The sequence below is a fragment of the Papio anubis genome, chromosome 4, assembly GCF_008728515.1.
Source record: "Papio anubis isolate 15944 chromosome 4, Panubis1.0, whole genome shotgun sequence".
NCBI classification, from domain to species: Eukaryota; Metazoa; Chordata; class Mammalia; order Primates; family Cercopithecidae; genus Papio; species Papio anubis.
In genome coordinates, this window is record NC_044979.1 from 15,021,379 (window position 1) to 15,047,879 (window position 26,501).

General features: G+C 40.2%; 1 long non-coding RNA gene and 1 other non-coding gene across 6 annotated transcripts in view; both read right to left on the bottom strand.

Annotated features, from left to right (window-relative positions):
* Nucleotides 1–26,501, bottom strand: part of LOC103883311 — a 90,311-nt gene that overhangs the window by 25,416 nt on the left and 38,394 nt on the right. The gene's annotated exons all lie outside the window — the stretch shown is intronic.
* On the bottom strand, nt 883–11,163 carry LOC116274454. 3 transcript variants are annotated; one of them, XR_004183098.1, is made up of 3 exons: nt 11,065–11,163; nt 8,327–9,146; nt 883–1,716 (listed from the first exon to the last, which is right to left on the bottom strand). It is a non-coding gene; the product is annotated as an uncharacterized LOC116274454 (long non-coding RNA). The 3 variants fall into 3 exon arrangements; XR_004183097.1 differs by lacking the exon at nt 883–1,716 and having other exon boundaries at nt 2,281–8,479; nt 8,999–9,146; XR_004183096.1 differs by lacking the exon at nt 883–1,716 and adding an exon at nt 2,281–4,595.

Consider the following 26,501-nt stretch of genomic DNA (forward strand, 5'->3'; position numbering starts at 1 on the left):
AATCTGAGCATGCTCCTGGCTCCCTAGACTATGGAATGCATGCCTCAAGCTCCTGTGTGCCTCAAATGGGAGGTGCAGATAGCAGATACAGAAAGCAGCTGGAAGCTCAATCAAAGAACGTGCCAGATGGGATCAACTTGGTGGAGAAAATGTGGCCATATCACTGAGGGCTACAGAATGGACTTCCCAACTCAGGGCTCCAGAAGAAATCAGTCATGTCTGGGAGGTGATGTGTGTGTGTTTGGGGGAATCACAGCGTTGGAAAACCAGAAGTGGGACCATTTCAACAAGAAGATGGCCACCAAGCCCTGACAAAGCCAAGACAACAAACAGTCCATGGGTTCCTTGGCCACAGCCTCCAGCAGTGGATGACATAGGCTGGATCCACATAAACTGTGTCTCGACAGAAACCTGCCAAGTGAATATGCAAAGATAAGAGTGGTTGTCCAGTTGCAGAAACCAGCACCAAGACTGGCATTGAATAAGAGTGATTCTACACATCCGTCCAAAGCCCCACGAGTCAGTACTATCAGGTTTTGTCTTATACCCAGAAGCCCCGTTGATAAAGAAGAAAAAGAAATAAACCACTCTGATATAAGGTAGAACTTCAAATTAATTAAATATTTACCTGGAAAGATCATTTTAAGTTAACAGAGACCATTTATACTGTAAAAAAAACTTAAGATATGCTTTAATTGGTATATTATATGGTTTGCTTTTTGTCTTCTTTCTATAGTACCCAACAGAATGGAGACTCAAGAAGGTAAGATCATTATAGAAAACAAAATAGCTACGTCTTCAGGGAATACCAGTAAAGAGTATTCAAATTCATTATCCCAGCATATAGACAAGTTGATCTTGAAGTAAAAATTGTCCTGGACCTCATGTTTGCACTTGTAATTTATTATGGAAAGACTTCTTTTCTAGGAATGGAATGTGTAGTGCCTAGTCAATTGTTAATACATAATAAGGAAATTATGTAAAGTTTCAATGAGATGATTCTTATAAAGCTTTTAGTGTTCATTGAATTTTAGTTACTCATCCCCATCACTATCACTTAAGTGCTTTCCCCTAAGTCATTATTGGGTATGTACAGAAAAAAGACCAAAGCATAGAAACGCCACTTTAAATTTTTCCTACATGTAGATATAGGAAACAGAAGGGTATTCTAACCCAGTCATGGCAGAGCTAATTCATGATGAGTTATATCTGAGGCTGCTGAAGCTGCTGTCAAGCATAGCAGTCATCAGTCCCAGCAAAATGCTTCCCAGAAGGTACCTTTTACATTTCACTGGAGAAAGATGAAGAAACATTAATTCTGGTAAAAAATGGAATGGAAAGAACTGAATGGAAAGGTTAGTAACTGAGAACCAGATATAGTAGTTCCCTGGGAGTGAACTAAACTATTGCTAGAAACAGGAAAGTCTTCTGGCAAGGAGATATTGGGGTGGGGAAGGAGAGAGTAGGAAAGTAGGTAGTGGTGGGGCAGTTCCAAAGGAGTGAAAGAGGGCAAAGATCCAGGTAAGCAGCAGGCCTGGGCCCACAGAGATATCACAGGAAATCAATTATGTCCAAGGCTGTGGGTCTTTCATTGCCTTCTTCAATGAAACTCCTGGTATTAGTCAATCTCAAAGAAAATGATTCTTCCTGTCTCCTTAAGTCCAGTTTGGAACTCGTGGTGGAATAACTTTAGTCTTAGACCTCAGAATCTAGAATCTAGAAAGAAAGGAAAATGTTGTAATGTACACACTGAAAAACAAAGACTTCCAAAACTGCAGGACCTTTAGGTCCAAACCAACCACTTTGTTTTACAAACTAAGAAACTAAGACCCAGGGAGATTAGGTGACTTGTCAAAAGTCATAGAGCTATTTGTACTAAAGCCATAGTAAAACCCGTTGTCCTGCCTCTAGTCCAGGGTGTTTGCCACTATAGGATATTTACAGATTTATCTTTTATGGTATAAATAGTCCAAAACCTATAGTTACATCTACTTTGCTGAGATACAATTTTAATTGTATATTTCCTCTACCCCTGAACGCTCACGTGTGTTGCCCAAAGGCTATTCAGTAGTGCCAGGCATTAAGACAGCAAGTTGATTTCCTAATATCACAATCTCGGTGTGCTATGTCTCTATCAGATATGTGAATTTTAAAAATTTCATTTGGATTCCTATTAGAGAAAAATATGTGTTTATTATAAACATTTAAAAATATTTGTATTAGTTTGTTCTCGCATTGCTCTAAAGAACTACCTGAGACTGGTAATTTATAAAGAAAAGAGGTTTAATTGACTCACAGTTCCACAGACTGTTCAGGAAGCATGGAGAGGAGGCCTCAGGAAACTTATAATCATGGTGGAAGGCGAAGGCAAAGCAGGCTTGTCTTACACGGCCGGAGCAGGAGGAAGAGAGAGAGTAGGGAGGTGCCACACACTTTCAAACAACCAGATCTTGTGAGAACTTACTTACTATTGGAAAACAACAAGAGGGAAATCTGCCCCCATGATCCAATCACCTCCCACCAGGTCCCTCCTCCAACAATGGGGATTACAGTTTGACATGAGATTTGGGCGGGGACACAAATTCAAGCCATATCAATATTGATAAGCTAAAAATAAGAAAACAAAAATATCTATAATCCTATTATCCAGAGATTAACCCGTTGACATTTTTGGTCATCCTACCTGTTCTTTTTCTACTTTTCAATCTTTATATACATCCCACTGTATATATGTTATTTTTCCTACTATTTTCTAACCTACTTTGTAAAAAAAAAATAACTAGTTACATATTATCTGTAACCTTAGTGCTTGGAAAAGTAAGAAGGATGCATTTGTCTTTTTTACCAGCAGGGAAACATTTTTATTAGATGAGTAGGAGGTAGTGCAGAGGATGGTTCCCAACAGTTCTTTTCCTTTACACTGGAGTCGCCTGTGTCAGCTCATACCGAGTCTGCCTTTGGAGTGCATCAGGGGTCCCACCTCTCAGGTGTCATTCTCTTCTTCTTCCCCCTCATGGTGCCCTTGGTTTTCTTTTTACTGCTGCTCTGCTTCTTAACCTTTGGCTACAACTCTCAGTCAGAAGTTCTAGCAGTTTTTTCTAACCACAGACCTTGAGGTGGGGAAAGCTTCAGGCCTCTTGAGGTCCTGAGTTTACCTGGGCAGTGGAAGCAGCAGAGATAAACCCAAGATTCTTCAGGTCTTGCCCAAAGGGGAAGAGCATGAAGTTAAACAACAGTTCCCTAGTCCATTGTCATTACAATGACAAATCTTCCAGGTAAGTAAACCTTTATCTTGCAATATTGGCCAACTGTTATTAAAATAAATTTAGTGGGTTACACACTGATGTCTCTCTTTTTTCTCCCCATTTTACCAAAGACCCATATTCCATTACTATAGAAATGAATAGATAAATACTGGGAATAAAACCTCATCCCGACCCATTGTTTCCTCTGCTCCTTCTAGCAATTTCAGTGAAGAAATTAAAACTTTGTGGAAGATGGCCAAGACCTGGGAGATCAGTATTAAGAAAGCTGATAAAGAAAAAAACTTCTAGTAATATCAAAATATGCAAAGGAAACACAACAGAAATGTGATGTGGGAGACCATCAAGGAACCTGCAGAACTATTTTAATGACTGTGAACTTGGGACTTCTCAATGGCTCCCAGGCCATGGATGTGATGGTTCTAATGTGCAATGCGTCCTCACTACTCTAAAACTAGATGTCACTGTCACTAAAACTAGGTGTGTGGGAGGAGGAGCGAAGGTGCTTTCATTTTCTTCCTTTAGGAAGGGGATAAGGTTCTAAAATTTTAGCTTCTCTTTCCTTTCTCAATTACTTTCAGTCTCTTCCACCAGATCAGGAAAGTAAATGTTTGTCTCTCAACTTCTACCAAAAGTCCTCAGTGATGCCACAGCATTTAAAGGAAGTAAAAGATATAAAAGAGTCAGAGAATGGCTCATTATGCTAGGAACTAGAAGGACAATTAAAAGTTGAAATAAAATGTTTTTAGAATATGTATTCCACAGGGAACTTAGCAGAGAGGGGAGCTGTGGTTGCAGAGAAGTAGCTGTGGGGAAGAATGACTAAGAAACACACCAAGAGCAAGTAATTGCCCTCTGGGGATGCCTAAATTCTGAAAAGTTATCTGCTAAAACCGACAAAGTAAAACCTGCATCCCCAAGAAGAGGATGAATAACTGTATCAAGGACTTTCCAAGAGGTGTACATCTCCACACTCAATATGTCCTGTGCATGAAGTGAGCACTTGAGCACTCAGCTTTGGTGAGTCACCCACAAGGAAGGCTAAGAGAAGGTGGTGGGAGGATAAAGCCCAAATCCCTGGGAGCACCCAGGACTGTTTTGTGATCCTCCACTGTGTTTTTCTCACTGGTTGTAGTTGGAGGCTCTTTGAATTCTTCCCAGGACCTAGATGACGCATATCAGTGTTTTCAAGCCACTTGATAGAATCCTAGTTCTTGTCAGTCATCAAATCAACAGCATAAACTGAAGTGCTCAGTATATGTAGATACACATTTTAAAAACTAAAGAATGGAAGTCAAAATGCTCTTTTCTTGTCCTTGAGGCATTTCTATTCTGTTGGAGACAAGAAGGAATAGAGAAGGGCTAGGATTGGTATAAGAACCAAAGATATATATATAGACCTTCATCTTTTCTTGATAAAGAAGATGTTGAATATTCTCAACCATCGGGAAGCATAATCCCTATGGAACTAGGGCAAGTTTGGTCCCAGATCTGGCAGAAAACTTGGTGTTAGGGGTCATCCCAATCCAGGAATTACCAGGGACAAACTTTGGAAGGAGGCTTACATATCAGAAGGCTACTAGCCTTTCAGCCTTGGCCCAAGTAGTTTTGCCATTTCTACTGGTGTAGTCCTCTTCCCCGTTTCCTTAGTCTCTGGTTTTGAGTCAATTAGTCCCGTTCATTGACACCTCCCCAATCAGCTATGTGTGCAATCTGAATCCTTTGAACCCAAAACCCACTAACTCATCTCATTGCCTACAGTCCCACTAGCTATGCATGCTTAGAGCAACCAAAAACCAACGGATCTATTTTTCCCTTCTATACTGTTTTAAACCACAGATTATGTATATTCACTTATCACAAATCTTTAGAGCTGGAAGAAATCTAACCTAATCTAACTTGCTCATTCTGTAGATGAAGAAACTGTGACTTTAAAATGTAGCAATGTACCCAATGGATACGTAGATGGTTTACTGATACAACTTGAAGCTCAGGCCTCCTTATATGAATCTTAGCATGCCTTAAACCTCATCTACTTTTTCAAGAGGCAAGAGCACTATTTCTTGTTTTTGTTTTGTTTTGTTTTTTTGTTTCTACTTTATTATTTCTACAGATCTGCTGAGCTGATTACTTAGCCAGACTCTATGTCTCCTCTCACCAGATGTCTTCATCAAGCTTCCTCTGAAAACTCTCTGATAAGGTCATGATGACTCACTCTTTCTAGTCTCCCTGCAGGCTGAGTTCTGAAGAGGGAGACCAGACCGATTGATTTGTTATCCCAGTACCTTCCACTGGACCAGGCACTGATCAGTGCTCAGTACATGTTTACCAAGGTGAGAAAAGTGGAATAAAATTCTCTGTCCCAAAAAGCTAAGAACAAGGCCACCTATCAATAAAAATAGTTTTTCATCATCTAAAAACATCACCAAAATGTATTGGAATAAAATAGTACTAAGCTCGCACTGTGTGCAGAGCATGCACTACCCACCCGTTGAGTACAGGTGAATCCTCTACTTTGATTCTTCACTATATTTAACAAGCTCTCCGTATTTAGGTGGTTTAAGCAACATAATTTATTTCAAGGGGCTTTATGACCCACATTCTGTTAACTTTTTGACCTTTATAGCACATATTCATATTGTTTCTTGTCCCCATGGCACTGGGTAGACTTTACCTCTGTAATTTGGACTTGTTCAGCATAGTAACAGCCACTTATGTTTACTTAGCACTTTACAAAGCACATTCATATTCATTTGTTCATCTGATCTTACTTAAGATATTGTGAGATAAGCATTATTATTATTCATGCATTTCAAATGAAGAAAGTGAGGCTCAGAGAGGTCTAGTAAGTTGCACATAGCAGACTAATGGAAGAGGCAAACTCAAACTCAGACCCCTTGACTTCTCATTTAAAGCTTTACCCACACACCACATGTTTTTCTCTTCAAGGATAGATGGCTGTCCTGAGCTTCCTGACTGAGGTTCCTCAGGTGCCTCCCTTCCTAGACCACAGCTTTTCAGAACTCCTTCCCGCCCTTCACTGACGGGCTTGGAGAGAGCTAGATGTGCAGGGCAGCCCTGACCCTTGTTCCAGCGTAGTCTCCAGGTAGATCTGAGACCTGGGTAAATCACCTTAGCCCTATTCCTTGGTTTCCTTGTTTGTAAAATGAAAGGAATGAAACACTTAGCCTCTATATTTCTTTTCTTTTTAAACAGTTGTGGTTACCTTCTGGAGGGTATCTCAATCCATGAGGCCAGCTCTGAAGGTGAAGATTCTCTCTGTAGTAACAAGCAGCCTACCGATCACAGTAGATCAGCATTGAGTTACTTCTGCTGATGCAAGGGAACCATCTCCCTGGGGCGGTAGTCAAAATTCCAGCCCCTGGCTCTGACCCTAGAAACTGACCTCCAACCTTGCAAACCCAAGGCCAGTTTCTATTCTTAGCAGTTTCTACAGTGACACCTTCTGGCCACTGTAGGGCCAGGGCTGAATGGTGACAAGATGCCAACTCCATCCAGGTCCTCTCTGCTCTCTCCCTCCACCAATGTTTCCAGCCAAAAGAAATATAAATTGAATTATGCATTTCAGCTCTCTTGCATTTTACTCTACGTTTCTGCTCTGGTTTTCTTAATGCTGATGTACAGCATTTGTCCTCTGGCTGTAGTGGCTTGCACAAACATGCTCTCATTAGATTCTCAGATTTGATCAAAATCCACTTTTTTTAAATTTATTATTTGATCCTCTGGCACGGCTGATTTTCTAAATGCAAATTCCTAATATTGAAAGGCAGAATTTCCTAGAGGTTGGTTGAAAGTATAGTACCTGATATACTCAATAATGTGCTAATAAATGAATTAGTTTATTAACTAAATATGTTTAAGAGCAGGAAATATACCTGGAGATTATATTTCTATTAAGAAAAAGTGATGGCACTTAATTCTATTTCTCAAGAGGACCAGTCAGCATGGTAGAAGAGGGATGACCTGGTACAACCTTAGCTGACAAGAGAGAATTCACTCTGAAAAGTTTCAGGGGGTTTCCATGACCTCATACTCAGTAGTAACACATGACTATCATTGGTTTTCAAACGCTTGCATCACATTACTTTGTTAACCACTTGTTTAAACATCTAAATAAATGCCTGAAACTCACTATATAAATTGCATGTTATTAAGGAGTAAGGCATAACTACCACAGTAATTTAATTACAAAGCTCCAAATTTAATTAGCCAAATACTAACCTTGTTCTTCTTCTCCTTCATAGCACTTAGTACAATTATACTTAATTAATTGTTTGTAATTATGGCTGTAATCTGTGTGTCCCTAGATAAATTTATAAGAACCAAGAAAACAAGGGCCCATGTTTCTATCTTTCTTGCTCACAGGCAGGTAACCAATGCCTGGCACAGACCCTGGCACACCAGCTGGGGATTAGTAGATATTGGTTTCAAGGACTTCAGCTTTATCTGGACTTGTGGGAGAAATGAAAAGGACGTGAGAGGATTCCTGTCTGGACTTGGTAGGCCCTAGAAGAAGCATGAAGAGCAGCCCAATCCAGAGTTAAGAAATGAGCTGAGAAAGTCCAGGACATCCCTATGGTTCTCAAGTGTCTGATTACAATACTTTACCCACTGCTACCCCACGGTGAAGAATCCTTCCTTTCTTTCCTATCTTCCATATTCCTTCCCTCCTTTTCCATTTTTCTATTGTCTTTCCTTAGTTTTTCTTTCCTTCTCTCATCCTTTCTTCTCTATCATTCTTTCTACATTGACAGATTACCTCGTACACAACTGTAACTGCTGAGTCCTAGACGTGAAAGGATGGCCAAAACGGGGACTTTGTCCTTCAGAATCTCTCAGAATTTGGTTTAGTGTCAGAATCCAAATGTCCTTTCTGCCAAGACCTTTGCATTCCCTCCTAACCACCTAGATTGAAGAAGTGAGGTTCAATGTCCCAACTGGGAAGGGACAACGTAACCTGGGTGAGTGAGTTCATCCTAATGGGTCTCTCCAGTGACAGGCAAACCCAGGCTGGACTCTTTGTCTTATTTGGGGCCACCTACCTGCTGACCCTGCTGGGCAACGGGCTCATCCTGCTCCTGATCTGGCTGGACGTGAGACTCCACCTGCCCATGTATTTCTTCCTCTGCCACCTCTCACTTGTGGACATCTGCTACACCTCCAGCGGGGTCCCTCAGATGCTGGTGCACTTCCTCCTGGAGAAGAAGACCATCTCCTTTGCCCAATGTGGGACCCAGCTCTTTTTCTCCCTGGCCCTCGGAGGGACTGAGTTTTTGCTGCTAGCCGCAATGGCCTATGACCGCTATGTGGCTGTCTGCGACCCCCTGTGTTACATAGCAGTGATGAGGCCAAGGCTCTGCGTGGCACTGGCAGCTGTCTCTTGGCTAGTGGGCCTGGATAATTCTGCTATGGAGACGGCACTGACCATGTACCTGCCCACCTGTGGGCACAACGTGTTGAACCATGTGGCCTGTGAGACACTGGCACTGGTCAGGTTGGCCTGCGTGGACGTCACCTTCAATCAGGTGGTCATAGTGGCCTCCAGTGTGGTGGTGCTGCTGGTGCCCGGCTGCCTGGTCTCACTGTCCTACACCCACATCATAGTTGCCATCCTGCGGATCCGCTCCACCCAGGGGCGCCGCAAGGCCTTCGGGACCTGTGCCTCCCACCTCACTGTGGTCTCAATATCCTATGGGATGGCCCTCTTCACCTACATGCAGCCTCGTTCCATGGCCTCAGCTGAGCAGGAAAAGATAGTGGTGCTCTTTTATACTGTGGCGACCCCCATGTTGAATCCTCTCATATACAGTCTGCGGAACAAGGATGTGAAGGCAGCTCTGAGTCGAGTTCTGATGACAAGCTCTGAATTAAAACATTAGAGAGTGGTTTGGGTAACGAGAGGGCCTCACTCTGGAGACAGTGGGCATTGGACTGTGCTCTCCAGTATAACATGTGTAGGCATGTGTGTGTATGTGTGTGCATCTGCATGTGTGTGTATGTGTATGTGTGTGTGTAAGGGAACAAGTGGGAGGACCACAATCTGTACTACTCTCTTTTGAGGTAATAGAAAAATGGATTTTATCCAGACTTTATCTTTGGCCCATGCCTTATTCCCAATGTGAGTTACAACAACTTAAAAATACATGCACCCTACAGAAAGTTAAATGAAATATATTCGTTTTCTTAAATGAAAGGAAGGGGGAGGGAGGAGAAAAGACATACCAGTGTACATGAATTAGGAAGAAAGATTAAATTAGAAGTCAGGGCAGTGCACAAAACATACTCCAAAAAAGTCTATTTCTTGGTAAAAATATTTAAATACATGTTTCTGTAGTAAGTGAGAAAAGGGGGGAAAAAAGCTTTAAGTTACAAAGTTCACTGTGCCCATGAGATCAAACAGGCCTTAGGTCAGAGATGCAAAGGCCACCCCAGTAACTCACACATGGTCCAGCCTGGCTCACTAGGGTGGTGGATTCACCCATGGGTTTGGAGCCAAAGTCACAGTAATGATCTCTCAGTTCTGATAAGTATGACTGGGCTGTGTGCCAGTCACATGAGTGTCCCTCTGCTTGTTTCCCTTTCAAATTTGCAGTGGTGGCAAATTGCTGGCCAGAAAGTCAGATGTGCAGGACCTCAAACAAACATCTTGTACACAATCAGATCTAAGGATATCCTCTTGTGAACATTGAGGGCTATGCTCAGAGCTCATCCTGACTGGGAGGCCATGCTATGCATGATTAGAGTGAGCCATGGGATTCAGCCAAGAAAGAATCCTGCTTCCTCATTGGGGATAGTTTTGTTCTGCTCTTTTAATACACAAATTTTTGAGCTCTAAAATCCTAGATTATAAAGCAAAGCAGTGATAATTTATTCTGAAAAATGTTTAAAATAATCTTTTAAAGTCAGACTAAATAAAACATCTCCTTAACTAAATATTATGAATCTCTGGTTTGTCTTGACCACAAAAGAAAACAAACAAACCAAAACAAGCAAAGAAACAACAACAACAACAAAAAAAACACATAAATTGAGAACAGTTCAAACTTTTACTCAATCTATTGCAACAAAGCTAAAGGGCTGAAAAACAGGAAATGAAGAGCACCCTTTAAAACTGCTATTAAAACGTTTTAATTGAGGTACAGCTCACATATCACATGATTCACAGTTTTTGCCATTTTAAAGCGGATAATTCATTGACATCTAGTCAATGAATTCACAGTGTTGTGCAACCTCATCTCTATCTGCCCCAAAACACGTTCAACACCCCAAAAGGATACCCCACATTCATTAAGCATTCCTGACCACCACTAACGTGCTTTCTGTCTCTATGGATATGCCAGTTTTGGACATTTCATATAAAGGGAATCATGCAATATGTGGCCTTTTGTGTCTAATTTCTCACTTAGCATGTTTTTGAGGTCTTTCCATATTGTAGTATGTAGTAGTGCTTTCGCTTCTTTTTATGGTTGAATAATATTCCATTGTATGGATATAACACATCATCAGCTAGCAGACATTTGAATTGTTTCTACCTTTTTGCTATTGTGAATAGTGCTACTATGAACATTCAAATATAAATTTTTTTTGAATACCTGTTTTCAATTCTTTTGAACATTTACCCAGAAGTGGAAGCACTGGGTCATATGATAATTGCATGTTCAACTTTTTAAAGAAACTGCCAAACTGTTCTCCACCGCAGCCGAACCATTTTACATTCCCACTAGCAAAGAACCAACAATGAACAAGGATTCCAATTTCTTCACAGCCTCATCAAACTTACTATTTCAGTTCTGTTGACTGTAGCTGGTCTTTCTCATGCTGTTCTCATGGTAGTTGATAAGACTCACAAGATCTGATGGGTTTATCAGGGGTTTCTGCTTTTACTTCTTCCTCATTTTTCTCTGTTGCCATGTAAGAAGTGCCTTTCGCCTCCTGCCATGATTCTGAGACTTCCCCAGCCAAATGGAACTGTAGGTCCAATAAAACCTCTTTTTCTTCCCAGTCTCGGGCATGTCTTTATCAGCAACATGAAAATGAACTAATACACCCCAAAAAGTCAATTTCACTATATGGTAATTTAAAGGGCACTTACCAATCAATAGGAAAATGGTGAACATGCAAACAGAAAAATGGAGAAATAAAATAAATACAAAGGTAGAACTTGTTTTATAACATTTAGCATATGAAAAAAAAGTCTCAATAACAAAGAAATACAAACTAAAATAATAAGCTATATTAAGCTATTTAATTCGCAAAGAAAATATTGACAGTGGATACTTTAGTTATACTTATCAAAAGCCTTAGACTAGCTTGGACATCGTAATGCCATAGCAAGACCCTGTCTCTAAAAATAAAAAGTTTAAAAATTAGCCAGTTGGGAGGCTGATGCAGATGGATCGAGACCATCCTGGCCAACATGGTGAAACCCTGTCTCCACTAAAAATACAAATATTAGCTGGATGTGGTGACAAGTGCCTGTGGTCCCAGCTCCTTGAGAGGCTGAGGCAGGAGAATGACTTGAATCTGGGAGGCAGAGATTGCGGTGACCTGAGACTGTGCCACTGCACTCTAGCCGGGCGATAGAGTGAGACCTGGTCTAAAAACAAAAAATAGCCAGGTGTTGTAGCGTACTTGCAGTCCCAGCTACTCAGGAGGCTGAGAAAGAGGACTGCCTGACTCAGGAGTTCAAACTACAGTCAGCTGCAGTCATGCCACTGAGCTTGAGCCAGGGCTGCATAGCTAGACCTTGACTCAAAAATAATCTTAAAAAAATTCATGCTCCGACTTTTAATTAAAATGGCATCTGATCCCCCAGAAAGATCTTAATTCTAATACAAGCTATGTGATAACGCCAAGAAAGATAAGCACTTCTAAAAATGTTTAAAAGATAATCATCCAGTGAATTACTATATCCTGAGAGGACTTTTTCCTAATATCCAAATAATTCACAGAAACCCAAGGATACTACTAGTCAAAGAACATAACACTTGTCCTTCTACTTTGGACTTCTGCTTTTTGAGGCAGCTGAGACATTGCTCTGCAGACTGTATCTCATAAACAACTGGAGAAAGCAATTCTCAAGAGACTAACAGGGCAGTCAAGAATAAGAGAAGAGGGGTGATAATATAACATGGTGCATTTAATTATTCTGAGAAAGGCCATACCACCAGAAGGTAGAAGAGGTGAGAGTTGAACTTGGGTATTTCGTTGTTTGTTGTTTTTTAAAAAAATATTATTATACTTTATGTTCTAGGGTACACGTGCGCAATGTGCATGTTTGTTACATATGTATACATGTGCCATGGTGGTATGCTGCACCCATTAACTCATCATTTACATTAGGTATATCTCCTAATGATATCCCTCCCCCCTACCCCCACCCCACAATAGGACATGAACTCATTCTTTTTTATGGCTGCATAGTATTCCATGGTGTATATGTGGCACATTTTCTTAATCCAGTCTATCGTTGATGGACATTTGGGTTGGTTCCGAGTCTTTGCTATTGTGAACAGTGCCACAATAAACATACACGTGCACGTGTCTTTATAGCAGCATGATTTATAATCCTTTGGGTATATACCCAGTAATGGGATGGCTGGGTCAAATGGTATTTCTAGTTCTAGATCTTTGAAGAATCGCCATACTGTCTTCCACAATGGTTGAACTAGTTTACAGTCCCACCAACAGTGTAAAAGTGTTCCTATTTCTCCACATCCTCTCCAGCACCTGTTGTTTCCTGAGTCAAGACGGTGCCACTGCACTCCAGCAGGGGCTAGAGTGACTCGGCTTCCAGAAAAAAAAAAAAAAAGAAAGAAAGAAAGAGAAAAAGAACGTAAGAAAGGAAAAAGGAAAGGGCTCACCAGAGGTTTTAGAAAAATATAATCATTCAAAGTGACTCATATGCGAACACATCCTGAACCAATTTTAAATTTTAAGTATATATGAAAAAATCCAAGAGCAAACACATAAGAATAGTAGATTCCCCAAGGAAAACCAACAGTCAGGCTGGTGTGGAACATTTCCTCTACAATAATGCACAGTAAGGAATGACAGGAAAGTAATGAAATAATTTTCTACTAGGTTTTGAGGGCAAGAAAGTATAATCCAAAAATATTACATCCAGCCAAACGGTCCTTAAAGTATGACCTAAACAAGCAGACACTTTCTTATATGCACGGCTCAACTGTGTTGAGTCAATTTTTGTACTTCGTTAAAGGATAGGAAAATAAAAACAAATTTAAAATATAAAATTGAAGGGAATGCAGGAGATTATGTTGAATTAGAGAGTTCAACAAATACCTGAATATAAAGTTAAACCATATTGATAAAAAGGAGGCTGTCACAACTAGAATATAGAAACAGAAAGCTATAGTTGAATGAGCAATTGATTAATTATTAGAACTCGGGAGATGTTACAAATTCTGATTTGGCATTTATGATAGAAGGTGCTTAGCTGCACAGATCAGCTCCTCTACCACTCTCTGCCACCAGAATCAACACCTCAGCCTTTATCCTCTGAAAAAAAAAAGGGGGGGGGGCTTTTTTTTTTTCTCTAACACATAAGATGAAATTTCTGGGAAATGCTAGAACCTGTAGTGTTGGTGTTGTTTTCACCAAGTAAATATCACCTATTATGGCGCTGTAGAAACCAGTAGTTTTCTAATCAATTCCCTCCCTGCTCATCCTAAAGTGAAGCCTGCCACTTGACATAATGTATCCTCAACATAAATGCATACAGTGCTGGTAAGACTGCTCATCCAAGACAAAAACTCATCCCAACATAGTCCCACCTACACAATTGCAGAGTAAATACACAGTTACTACACAGTCCTTCCTTCCTATATGTAAACAGGACATTCTTTCTTTCTTTCCTTTTTTTTTTTTAAATGTATTTTATTTATTTATTTATTTATTTATTTATTTATTTATTTATTTGAGATGGAGTCTCACTCTGTCGCCCAGGCTGGAGTGCAGTGGCGTGATCTTGGCTCACTGCAAGCTCCGCCTGCTGGGTTCACGCCATTCTCCTGCCTCAGCCTCCCGAGTAGATGGGACTACAGGCGTCCACCACCACGCCCAACTAATTTTTTGTATTTTTAGTAGAGACGGGGTTTCACCGTGTTAGCCAGGATGGTCTCCATCTCCTGACCTCGTGATCCACCCACCTCGGCCTCCCAAAGTGCTGGGATTACAGGCGTGAGCCACCGCACTCGGCTAAACAGAACATTCTTATTGCTGAAATCTTTTTTTAAAAATCAGTAAGATGGTAGAAAGATAAAGTGAAAGAACTCTCTAAGAGTATAGAATAATAGGGATTTAAAAATAATACAGCCCTTCTACTCCCAGACGTGAAGAAGTAACAGGACAGAATTACCCAGCTACCACAAGCAACTAGAAAACTGGAAAACAGTTTAAAAACGTTGTTTTCAGATATTAAAAAACAGACAGCACAAAACCATGATTCCTGTGAGAAGGAAAAATAATGAGGTGATTCTTACAAACAGCCAGACTTTCTGCCAGGAGGCAATATCCAGACTGTAGCACAAAGAGAGGGAATTTAAACAGACCTGGAAATCTTGCTCAGTGAAGGATCCAGAGATTAGAGGGAAAAATAAGCTACACAGGAAAATGGTTCCAGAAATCAGTCTTTGAGTCCTTGGCTAAACACCAATCCTTATGTAAGTAGTGTGAAACTCTGTAAGACTGAGAAAAAAACAACCTCCAAAGAAAGAAAAATTGCTGGAGTGCTATAAAACAAACAATTTCCAGAACTCCTCCGGGGCCAGGATTCATTTTAGCACTCTTTGGCCAGAGCGAAGAAACATTACTGAGTATACAAAGCACTCCATATGAGTTGCAAAGATGCTATGTCTTAGAAGTTGAGCAAAATTAGTCCTAGAAAAAGACTACCATAGGCCTACCCTAAATTCACTTTGTAAAAAATCAAAAGCATCAAACTAATTTACAAGTAACTGTCAGAAAAAGTCTACAATGTTTCAATAGAATACAACAGAACCAAGTATTAAATAACTTAAGATTTCTAATATACAACATTCAATTAAAAAATTACTAGACCTTTAAAAAAACAGGAAAATAAGATTCATAACCTGCAACAGATCAGTCAACAAACACAGGCCTAGAAACAGAAGAAACTAAATAGGACTTGTAAAGATGAAGAATAAAATACATAAAATTTAAATTTCACTAGATGCAATTAACAATAGTTCGGGCACTGTAAAATAAAATAATAGTAAGCTTGACCTCCTGAATGTATAAGCTTCCAACAGCAGAGTGTCAAAACGTATGCAGCAAAAAAAGGACACAAATTTAAAAAGGTATCAAGCCAGGCCCAATGGCTCACGCCTGTGATCCAAGCACTTTGGGTAGCCGAAGCAGGTGGATCACTTGAGCTTAGGAGTTTGAAACTAGTCTGGGCAACATAGTGAGACAATGTCTCTACAAAAAATTAAAAAATCAGCCCGGCATGGTGGTGCGTGCCTGTGGTCCCAGCTACTCCAGAGGCTGAGGTGGGAGGATTGCTTGAGCCTGGGAGGCAGAGGATGCAGTGAGCTGTGATTGAGCCACTGTACTGCAGCCTGCATGACAGAGCCAGACTCTGTCTAAAAATTAAAATTAAAATTAAAAAATGCACAATTAGAGTAGAATAATTCAACACTTGCCTCTCAGTAAATGAACAACTAGACAGAAAATCCGTAAGGATACAGAGCATGTAGAAGACCTGAACAATGTTATCGACTAACTGACCTAGCTGACATTTATAGAACACTCCATCCAACATCAGCAGAACACACATTCTTTTCAAGGGCACATGGAGCATTCATCAGGACTGATAATCCACTGGGCCATGAAGCAAATCTCAAGAAATGTTAAAAGACTGAAATCATGCAGATTATGTTCTCTAATCACAATAGAATTAAATTTGAAATTAATGCCAGCAAGATAACTGGAAGATCTCACAAATATTTAGATATTAAACACCACTTCTTTGATTAACCCATTGGCCAAAGCAAAAATGAAAAGGGAAATTGGAAAATCGTTTGAACTAAATAAAAATGAAAACACAATACTGTCTATCAAAATTTGTGGTATGTCTTTTCAACAAACAGTGCTAAAACATTTGTATATACATAAAGGGGGGAAATGAACCTCAACCCTTACCTCACTTCATATACGAAATTAACATGAAATGGATAAAAAACCTAAATGTAAGAGGTAAAACCAGAAAGCTTCAAGAAAAACAACGAGAAAATCTTTGTGATCTTAGGATGGCAAAGATTTCTTAAGGTAGATATAAAATCATGAACCATAAATGAAAAAAAATTGTGTAAATCCCATCCCATAAAGTATATTTTAATATATGGATGATTGTATCATATATTACCAATTAACTAATATTAATCAATTACTAATATTAACATTAATTGTGTCTGGTAAAATATATAATGGAGAGAAGAATGAAGAAAGACGGAGGCATTTCATTTTTCCTTAAATTTTTGTGTACTGCTTATAATTTTTTAAAATAAGATTATACTACTTTCATAAAAATAAGAATAAACTTTTAAAATATATGTTCTGTAGAATGTGCTGGCTGACACTTCTTTCAGAATGAGATCTCAGCACAAGGGAATGCAAACCCTGGGAACAGATAAGGTATGGGCCAATAAGAGAAAGGATTTCCTGAGGATTCCCACCCCGTTTCCCTCACAAATTATAGTTCTTTGGCTTCCCTCACCACCTAGATGAGAGGATGAATTTTAAGAAGCCACTACTCAGTGTGATGTTCAGTCAGTCAGTTAGTCCCCCAACTCCAGATATCAGGCTCAGTTGAGAAACTAGAAAAGGGTACAATAAAAAGAGAAAACGCCCTCTCTACCTTTCAGTTAGTTTGTTAGAAGTAAGAAAAGAGAAGCAAAGGAGTCTGACTTGGTACAGATTTTTTTTTCCAGTTCTACCTCCTGGCTGCAGAAAAAGTGGAAAGTCTGGGTGTGTGAGATTCATACCCTTACTAAAACTATGGGGTGGATGTTTCCCTTTTGCAGATAAAACTAAAAGAGGAAAGCTCATTTGGTGAACTGGACCTCCAGGCCACTGGCCATTACCAAGCACTCTTCAACCTGGTTTCCCACAAAGTGTGGTGTCAGTCCAAGGCCTCCCACTGGACCCCCTGGAAAGATATCCCAAACTCTAAGCCTTTCTTGACATCCTCCTCCCCATCCAAAAGTCAAACCTGTCCCGTGCTGCCCTCACTAGCCACCGTGACACATTCCCCATGCCCACGAGTGATCACCTAGTGGGATGTCGCAGGAAGAAAATGGGTCTTGTGATCCTCAGATTCCAGAGCAGTTCTAGTCCTGCTCCTAACTAGCCAATAATCCTGAGTCAAACACCCTTGCTCTCTGAGCCTCAGTTTCCCCATTTCTTGAGGAAGATGACAAGGTTGAAATGATAATCCTAAAAGTTCCGTCCAGGTTTTATTCTTTCCTATGATTCTCTTTTGCATTTTACTCCTTTCAGTTGTGAGACTATCAGGAGTACTCAGGAGTCACCAAAGCTTGGTTCCTGACAGTGCTGACCAAAGATACAGGCTCTGTGGAAAGTCATGGGCTCCCAGGTGCAGAGCTCAGGAACTCAACAGCTAGGTAGGTACCAGAGCCAGCTTCTGTTCTTGGCAATTTCTACAGTGGCTCCTTTTGGCCACAGAAGAAATGAAAAAAAGAGAAGGAACTGAACAATGAGATCACTTGGACTCAGGAAGGGGAACATCACACACCGGGGCCTATCATGGGGAGGGGGGAAGGGGGAGGGATTGCATTGGGAGTTATACCTGATGTAAATGACGAGTTGATGGGTGCAGCACACCAACATGGCACAAGTATACATACATAACAAACTTGCACGTTATGCACATGTACCCTACAACTTAAAGTATAATAATAATAAATAAATTTAAAAAAAAAAAGAAAAGAAAAAAAGAGAAGGATAGAGTTCCAACCAGAGAGCCAGAGGATGGCATCCAACTGCTCTGCCCTGCAGTCACATCCTCCCAAACCCATTAGAAAGACTTGGGTTAAATTGTTGTCATGTGTGTTTCATTAGATTCTGTGTTCCATCTCTCATATCCTTCATACAAAGCTTTTTCATTTGGATAATGTGTTTATGAAGGGTTTTTTTACACATTACCTCATTTGATACTCACTAATGTTTACAATGTTCTTACCTTCGGTCTAAGATACATTAAAACATCATTTTTGGACCAGACTGAAAATAACTGCCCACCACCAGCCAAGGGAATCAGTGAGTGATTGTGTGACTCTGAGAAACCGCACTTCTCCCATGGATCTTTGCAACACATGGATCAGGAGGCCCCCTCATGGGCCCATGCAACCTGGGTCTTGGGTCCAAACCCAGAGGTGTGTGAAGTCTCTGCAGAGCAGCTGCTCAGGCACACACAAAGACCCAAGAGCTGGGATCCCTGACAAGGGTGTATGCAGCTCAGGCAAGGCCAGAGGCCAGTGCATACCCCTAGGAAGGGGGCTGAATTCAGGGAACCAAGCAACATCGGTCTGTAGGCCTCACTTCCACAGCACCTCATAAGATAAGACTTACCGGCTTGGAATTCCAGCCAACCACCAGCAACAGGGTAGTGTCTGCCTGAGATGGGATGGAGGACCCAAGAGAGGGGCAAGCCATCATCTCTGCTGTTTGATCAACTCAGCCATTCAAGCCTGTGGGCTTTGGAGAGCCAAAATGGTCTGGGAGGAAGGGTCCCCCCAGCACAGCACAGCTGCTTTGCCAGAAGGTGGCTAGACTGCTTCTTTAAGTGGGACCCTGACTCATTCCTCCACAATGGGGAGGACCTCCCTGCTGGGGCCTCCAGTCACTCCCACCCAGGACTCCAGCCAACCCTGCTACCCATATTCTATGGACAGAGCTCTGCTGCCTCCCTAAGACAGCGCCCCCAGGGGAAGGGGAGGGCCACTATCTTTGCTTTTTGGAAGACTCAGACTCTAGCCTGCAGACTTTGGAGAGTCCAAGCTGATAGGGCAGAGGTGGTTCTTCACACCACACACTATTTTGTTGAGGTGTGGCCAGACTGCTTCTTTATATAGAACCCCGATCCATTTCTCTTCACTGGGGGAGACCTCCTAGCTGAAGCCTCCAGCCACCCTCACCCATATTCTATAGCTGACAGAGTTCTAATTTCTCCCTGGGATGGAGTGCCCATGAGTTGGGGCAGGCCTTCACCTTGGCTTTTGGGCGTCTCAACCAGTCCAGCCTGTGTGCCTTGGAGAGCCCAAACCAACTAGGGGCTGAAGGGATCCCCAAAACAACACAGCTGCTGTACCAAAAAGCAGTCAGACTGCTCCTTTAAGTGGGTCCCTGATCCTGTTCATCGTGACTGAGTGACAGCTTCCAACTGCAATCTCCAGCCACCTCCTACAGGTGCATTCAGGGCCTGCAACAGGTCAGTACTCCACTGGGATGGAGCTTCCAGAGAGGAGAGGGCAGGCTACCATCTTTGATGTTTCACAGCTTTCACTGGTGATACCTCCAGGTATAGGAAAAGCTGAGGTGACTAGCAGCCGGACAGACCCCCAGCAAACCACAGCAGGCTTGCAGAAGAGTGGCCAAATTGTTAAAACAAGCAACCAGAAAGCAATAACAACAAACAAAACCCACAAAAAAACCCATCCAAATGTCAGCAACCTCAAAGATTGAATGTAGACAAGCCCAGCAAGATGAGAAATAATCAACACAAAAATGCTGAAAACTCAAAAAGCCGGAGCAGCCCTTTTCCTCCAAATGACTGCAACACCTCTTCAGCAAGGGTTCAGAACTAAGCTGATGCTGAGATGGCTGAAATGACATAATTAGGCTTCAGGATGTGGATAAAAATGAACTTCACTGAGCTAAAAGAGCATGTCGTAACCCAATGCAAAGAAGTTGAGAACCATGATAAAACAATGCAGGAGCTGACAGTCAAAATAGCCAGTTTGGAGAGAACATAACTCATTGAAAAACACCCCACAATAACTTCACAATTCAATCACAAGTATTAATAGCAGAATAGACCAAGCAGAGGAAAGAATCTCAGAGCTTGAAGACTGGCTTTCTGAATTAAGACAGGCAGACAAGAATAGAAAAAAAGAATGAAAAGAAATGAATAAAACCTCTGAAAATATGATATTATGTAAAGACACAATCTGTGACAGATTGGGGTACCTGAAAGAGATGGGAAGAACAGAACCAAGTTGGGAAACATACTTCAGGATATCATCCAGGAGAACTTTTTCAACCTAGCAAGATAGGCCAATATTCAAATTCAGGAAATGCTGAGAACCCCAGTAAGATATTCCACAAAAAGATCATCCCCAAGACACATAATCATCATCAGATTCTCCAAGATCAAAATGAAAGAAAAAAATATATATTAAGAGCAAACAGAGAGAAAAGCCAGGTCACCTACAAAGGGAAGCCCATCAGACTAACCATGGACCTCTCAGTGGAAGTCCTACTAGCAAGAAAATATTGGGGGCCAATATTCAATGTTATTAAAGAAAGTAATTTCCAATACAGAATTTCATATCTAATCAAACTAAGCCTCATAAGTAAAGGAGAAATAAGAACCTTTTCAGACAAGCAAATGCTGAGGGAATTCATGACCACCAGACTTGCCTTACAAGAGCTCCTGAAAGAACCACTAAATATGGAGAGGAAAATCCATTACCAGCCACTACAAAAACACACTGAAGTATACAAACAAGTGGCACTATAAAGCAACCACATAAACAAGTCTACAAAATAACCATCTAGCATTATGATGACAGGATCAAATCCACACATAACAATACTAACTTTAAATGTAAATGGACCAAATGCCCCAATTAAAAGACACAGAATAGCAAGCTGGATAAAGAACCAAGACCCATCACTATGCTGCCCTCAAGAGACCCATTTCATATGCGAAGACACATATAAGCTCAAAATAAAGGGATGGAGGAAAATTTACCAAGCAAATGGGAAACAGAAAAAAGCAGGGTGCAATCCTAGTTTCTGATAAAACAGACTTTAAGTCAACAAAGATCAAAAAAGACAAAGAAGGGCATTACATAATGGTAGAGGGTTCAATTCAACAAGAAGAGTTAACTGTCCTAAATATATATGTCCCCAATACATAAAGATTCATAAAGCAAGTTCCTAGATACCTAAAGACTTATAAACTCCCACACAATAATAGTAGGAGACCGTAACACCCCACAGACAATATTAGATAGATCATCAAGACAGAAAATCAACAAAGATATTCAAGATCTGAACTCAGCTCTGGATCAAGTGGACCTGACAGATACCTACAAAACTCTCTGCCCAAAAACTACAGAATATACATTCTCCTCATTGCCACATGGCTCTTACTCTAAAATTGATCACATAATTGGAAGTAAAACACTCCTCCAGCAAATGCAAAAGAACTGAAGTCATAACAAGCATTCTCTCATACCACAGTGCAATCAAATTAGAACTCAAGATTAAAAAATTCACTCAAAACCATACAAGTACATGGAAATTGAACAACCTGCTCCTGAATGACTTTTGGGTAAATAATAAAATTAAGGCAGAAATCATTTGTTTTTTGAAACAAATGAAAACAAAGATATAACACACCAGAATCTCTTGGATGCAGCTAAAGCAGTGTTAAGAGGTGAATTTATAGCACTAAATGCCCACATCATAGAGCTAGAAAGATCTAAAGTTAACAACCTAACATCACAATGAAAATAACACGAAAACAAGAAATAACCAAGATCAGAGATAAACTGAAGGAGAGACACAAAAAGCCCTTCAAAAAATCAACTAACTCAGGGGCTAGTTTTCTTAAAAAATTAATAAAATAGACCACTAGGTAGACTAATAAAGAAGAAAAGAGAGAAGAATCAAATAGACCCAATCAGAAATGATAAGGAGGATATCACCACTGACCCCACAGAAATACAAATAACCATCAGAGAATACTATAAACACCTCTATGCACATAAACTAGATAATCCAGAAGAAATTGATAAATTCCTGGACACATACACCCTCTGAAGAGTGAACCAGGAAGAATTTGAATTCCTGAATAGATCAATGAGCTCTGAAATTGAGGTAGTAATAAATAGCCTACCAACCAAAAGAAAGCCCAGAACCAGACAGAGTCACAGCTGAATTCTACCGGAGATACCAAGAAGAGGTGGTGCCATTCCTACTGAAACTATTCCAAAAAATTGAAAAGGAGGGACTCCTCCGTAACTCATCCTATAAGGCCAATATAATCCTCATACCAAAACCTGGCAGAGATTCACAAAAAAAGAAAACTTTAGGCCAATACACTTAATGAACATTGATGCAAAAATTTTCAACAAAATACTGGAAAACCAAATCCAGCAGCACATCAAAAAGCTTATCCACCATGATCAAGTAGACTTCATCCTCAGAATGCAAGGCTGGTTCAACATACCCAAATCAAGGAATGTGATTTATCACATAAACAGAACTAAAAACAAAAACCACATGATTATCTCAATAAATGCAAAAAAAAAAAAAAAGCCTTTGGTAAAATTCAACATCCCTTCATATTAAAAACTCTCAATAAACCAGGTATTGAAGGAACATACCTCAAAATAATAAGAGCCATAGATGACAAACCCACAGCCAATATCTGAATGGACAAAAACTAGAAGCATTTCCCTTGAAAACCAGCACAAGACAAAGTTGTCCTCTCTCACCATTCCTATTCAATGTAGTATTGGAAGTTCTTGCCTGGGCAGTCAAGCAAGAGAAAGAAATAAAAGATATTTGTACTGGCCCCTTTTTATGCTGCTAATAAAGACATACCCAAGACTAGGCAATGCATACAGGAAACAGGTTTAATGGACTCACAGTTCCACATGACTGGGGAGGTCTCACAATCATTGTGGAAGGTAAAGAGAAGCAAGTCATGTCTTACATGGATGGAGCAGGCAAAGAGAGAGCTTGTGCAGGGAAACTCCTGCTTATAAAACCATCAGATCTCGTAAGACTCATTCCCTATCATAAGAGCAGCATGGGAAAGACCCACTCTCATGACTCAATTACCTCCCACAGGTCCCTCCCACAACACATGAGAATTGTGGGAGCTACAATTCAAGATGAGATTTGGGTGGAGACACAGCCAAACCATATCACTATTCAAATAGGAAGAGAGGAAGTCAAGCTATCTTTGTTTGCAGATGACATGATCGTATATCTAGAAAACCCCCTTGTCTCAACCCAAAAGCTTCTGAAGGGTAAGTAACTTCAGCAAAGTCTCAAGATACAAAATCAATATGGAAAAATCACTAGCATTCCTACACACCAACAGGCAAGCTGAGAGCCAAATCATGAATGAACTCCCATTCACAATTGCCACAAAAAGAATAAAATACCTAGGAATGCAACTAACAGGAGAAGCAAAGGACCTCTTCAGGAAGAACTACAAACCACTGCTCAAATCAGAAATTATCCAAACCAACAGAAAAACATTCTGTTCCCATGGATAGGAAGAAGCGATATGGTGAAAATGGTCACACTGCCCAAAGCCATTTATAGATTCAATGCTATTCCCATTAAACTACCATTGACACTCTTCACAGAATTAGGAAAAAAAAAATATTTTAATTCATATGGAGCCAAAAAACAACCTGAATAGCCAAGGCAACTCTAAGCAAAAAGAACAAAGGTGAAGGCATCACACTACCTGACCTCAAACTACACTACAGGGCTACAGTAACCAAAACATCATGGTACTGGTACAAGAACAGACATATAGACCAATGAAGCAGAATAGAGAACCCAGAAATAAGGCCACATACCTACAACCATCTGATCTTTGACAAACCTGACAAAAACAAGCAACAGGGAAAGAATTCCCTATTTAATAAATGGTGCGGGGAGAACTGGCTAGCCATATGCAGAAAATTGAAACTGGACTCCTTCCTTACACCATATACAAAAATCAACTCAAGATAGATTAAATACGTAAATGTAAAACCCCAAACTATACAAACCCTAGAAGAAAACCTAGGCAATGTCATTCAGGACATAGGCATGGGCAAAGATTTCATGACAAAGACACCAAAAGCAATCGCAACAAAAGCAAAAATTGACAAATGGGATCTAACCAGACTAAAAAGCTTCTACACAGCAAAAGAAGCTATCAACAGAGTAAACAGACAACCTACATAATGGGAGAAAAATTTGCAATCTATCCATCTGACAAAGATCTAATATCCAGCATCTATAAGGAACTTAAATTGACAAGAAAAAAAACCAATTTCACTAAAAAGTGGGCAAAGGACACAGACAGACACTTCTCAAAAGAAGACATACATCCAGCTAAAAAAAAAAAAATATATATATATATATATAAAGCTCAACATCACTAATGATTAGAGAAATGCAAATTAAAAACACAATGTGATACCATCTCACACCATTCAGAATGGCTATTACTAAAAAGTCAAAAAACAACAGATGCTGGTGAGGTTGTACAGAAAAATGAATGATTTTACAATATTGATGGGAGTGTAAATTAGTTCAACCCTTGTGGAAGATAGTGTGGCAATTCTTCAAAGACCTAGAGGCAGAAATACCATTTGACCCAACAATCCCATTACTGGGTACATACCCAAAGTATGTAAATCATTTCACTATAAATATACATGCATGCATATGTTCATTGCAGCACTATTGACAATAGCAAAAACATGGAATCAATCTAAATGCCCATCAATGATAAACTAGATAAAGAAAATGTGGTACATATACACCGTGGAATACTATGCAGCCATAAAAAGGAATGCGATATATCCTTTGCAGGGCACTATTCACAATAGCAAAGACATGGAATCAATCTAACTGTCCATCAATGATAAACTGGATAAAGAATATGTGGTATATATACACCATGAAATACTATGCAGACATAAAAAGGAATGCGATCATGTCCTTTGCAGGGACATGGATGGAACTGGAGGCCATTATCCTTGGCAAACTAATGCAGGAGCAGAAAACCAAATACCACATGTTCTCACTTATAAGTGGGAGTTGAATGATGAGAACACGTGGACACGTGGTAGGGAACAACACACGCTGGGGCCTGTTGGAGGGTGGAGGGTAGGAGGAGGGACGGCATTAGGAAGAATACCTAATGGATGCTGAGCTTAATACCTGGGTGATGGGATGATCTGTGCAGCAAACCACCATGGCACATGCTTACCTGTGTAAGAAACCTGAACATCCTGCACATGTCCCAAAGAACTTAAAATAAAAGTTGAAAAAACAATTTTTTTAAGTAACTAAGGCTAAGAGGTTCCCAGCACATGAAGGCAAGATATCCAGAATAATTTTTTCACCGATTTACAATGTAATTTGAGGCAGATTATTTAAATTCTCTTGGCCTTAACTTTTTCAAATGAAGAATGAGGAGTTCAGTCCAAAAGATCATTCCTTCTCAAAGACTCTTCTAGCTTTAGCTCAACACATATTCCTCTCTCAAAAAACCATGTCTTAAGTCTTCAAAAATAAGGTTAAGTGTTCCCTCAAAAGCAGTGATTCTCTCCACACCAGAAAGCATGCGGCTGCTTCAAAAATTGAAAGATTAAAATAAAGCAGTGATCCTCTAACTTAGCTTCACATCATAATTGCCTGAGAAACATTAAAAGTTACAAATATACTAATATCTGGGTTTTACCCACCTGAGATGGTGGCTTAATGTCTTTGGACTGTAATCTGGGCATCTAAAATTGTCAAAGCTTCCCAGGTGATTTTAATGTGCAACCAATGTTGAAAGCTCTGATCTGGTATCCATATTGGGATTTTCAGAGGCGACCCTAATTTCTGGAGTTTTTTTCCTTCTCTTTCAATCCTCCCCTAATGAGCATCCAAATGGGCTATTCCACCTGTCAGACTCTTCTCTGCATCCCTGTGGTCTCTCTTTATTCTCATGATAATCATCAGCACTACCTTCTCCCATCATGTTGCAAAGAAACAAGGTGAATAATGAAATGGGGCTATGGGAATTTACTATTCATAAAGAAATAAAAACTATAAAATTTCTTAGCACATGAAAAAAAAATGACATCTATATCTTTCGAGAGGGGCTGCAGACAAGCGAAGTAAACAGGGAGGTGCTCCAAA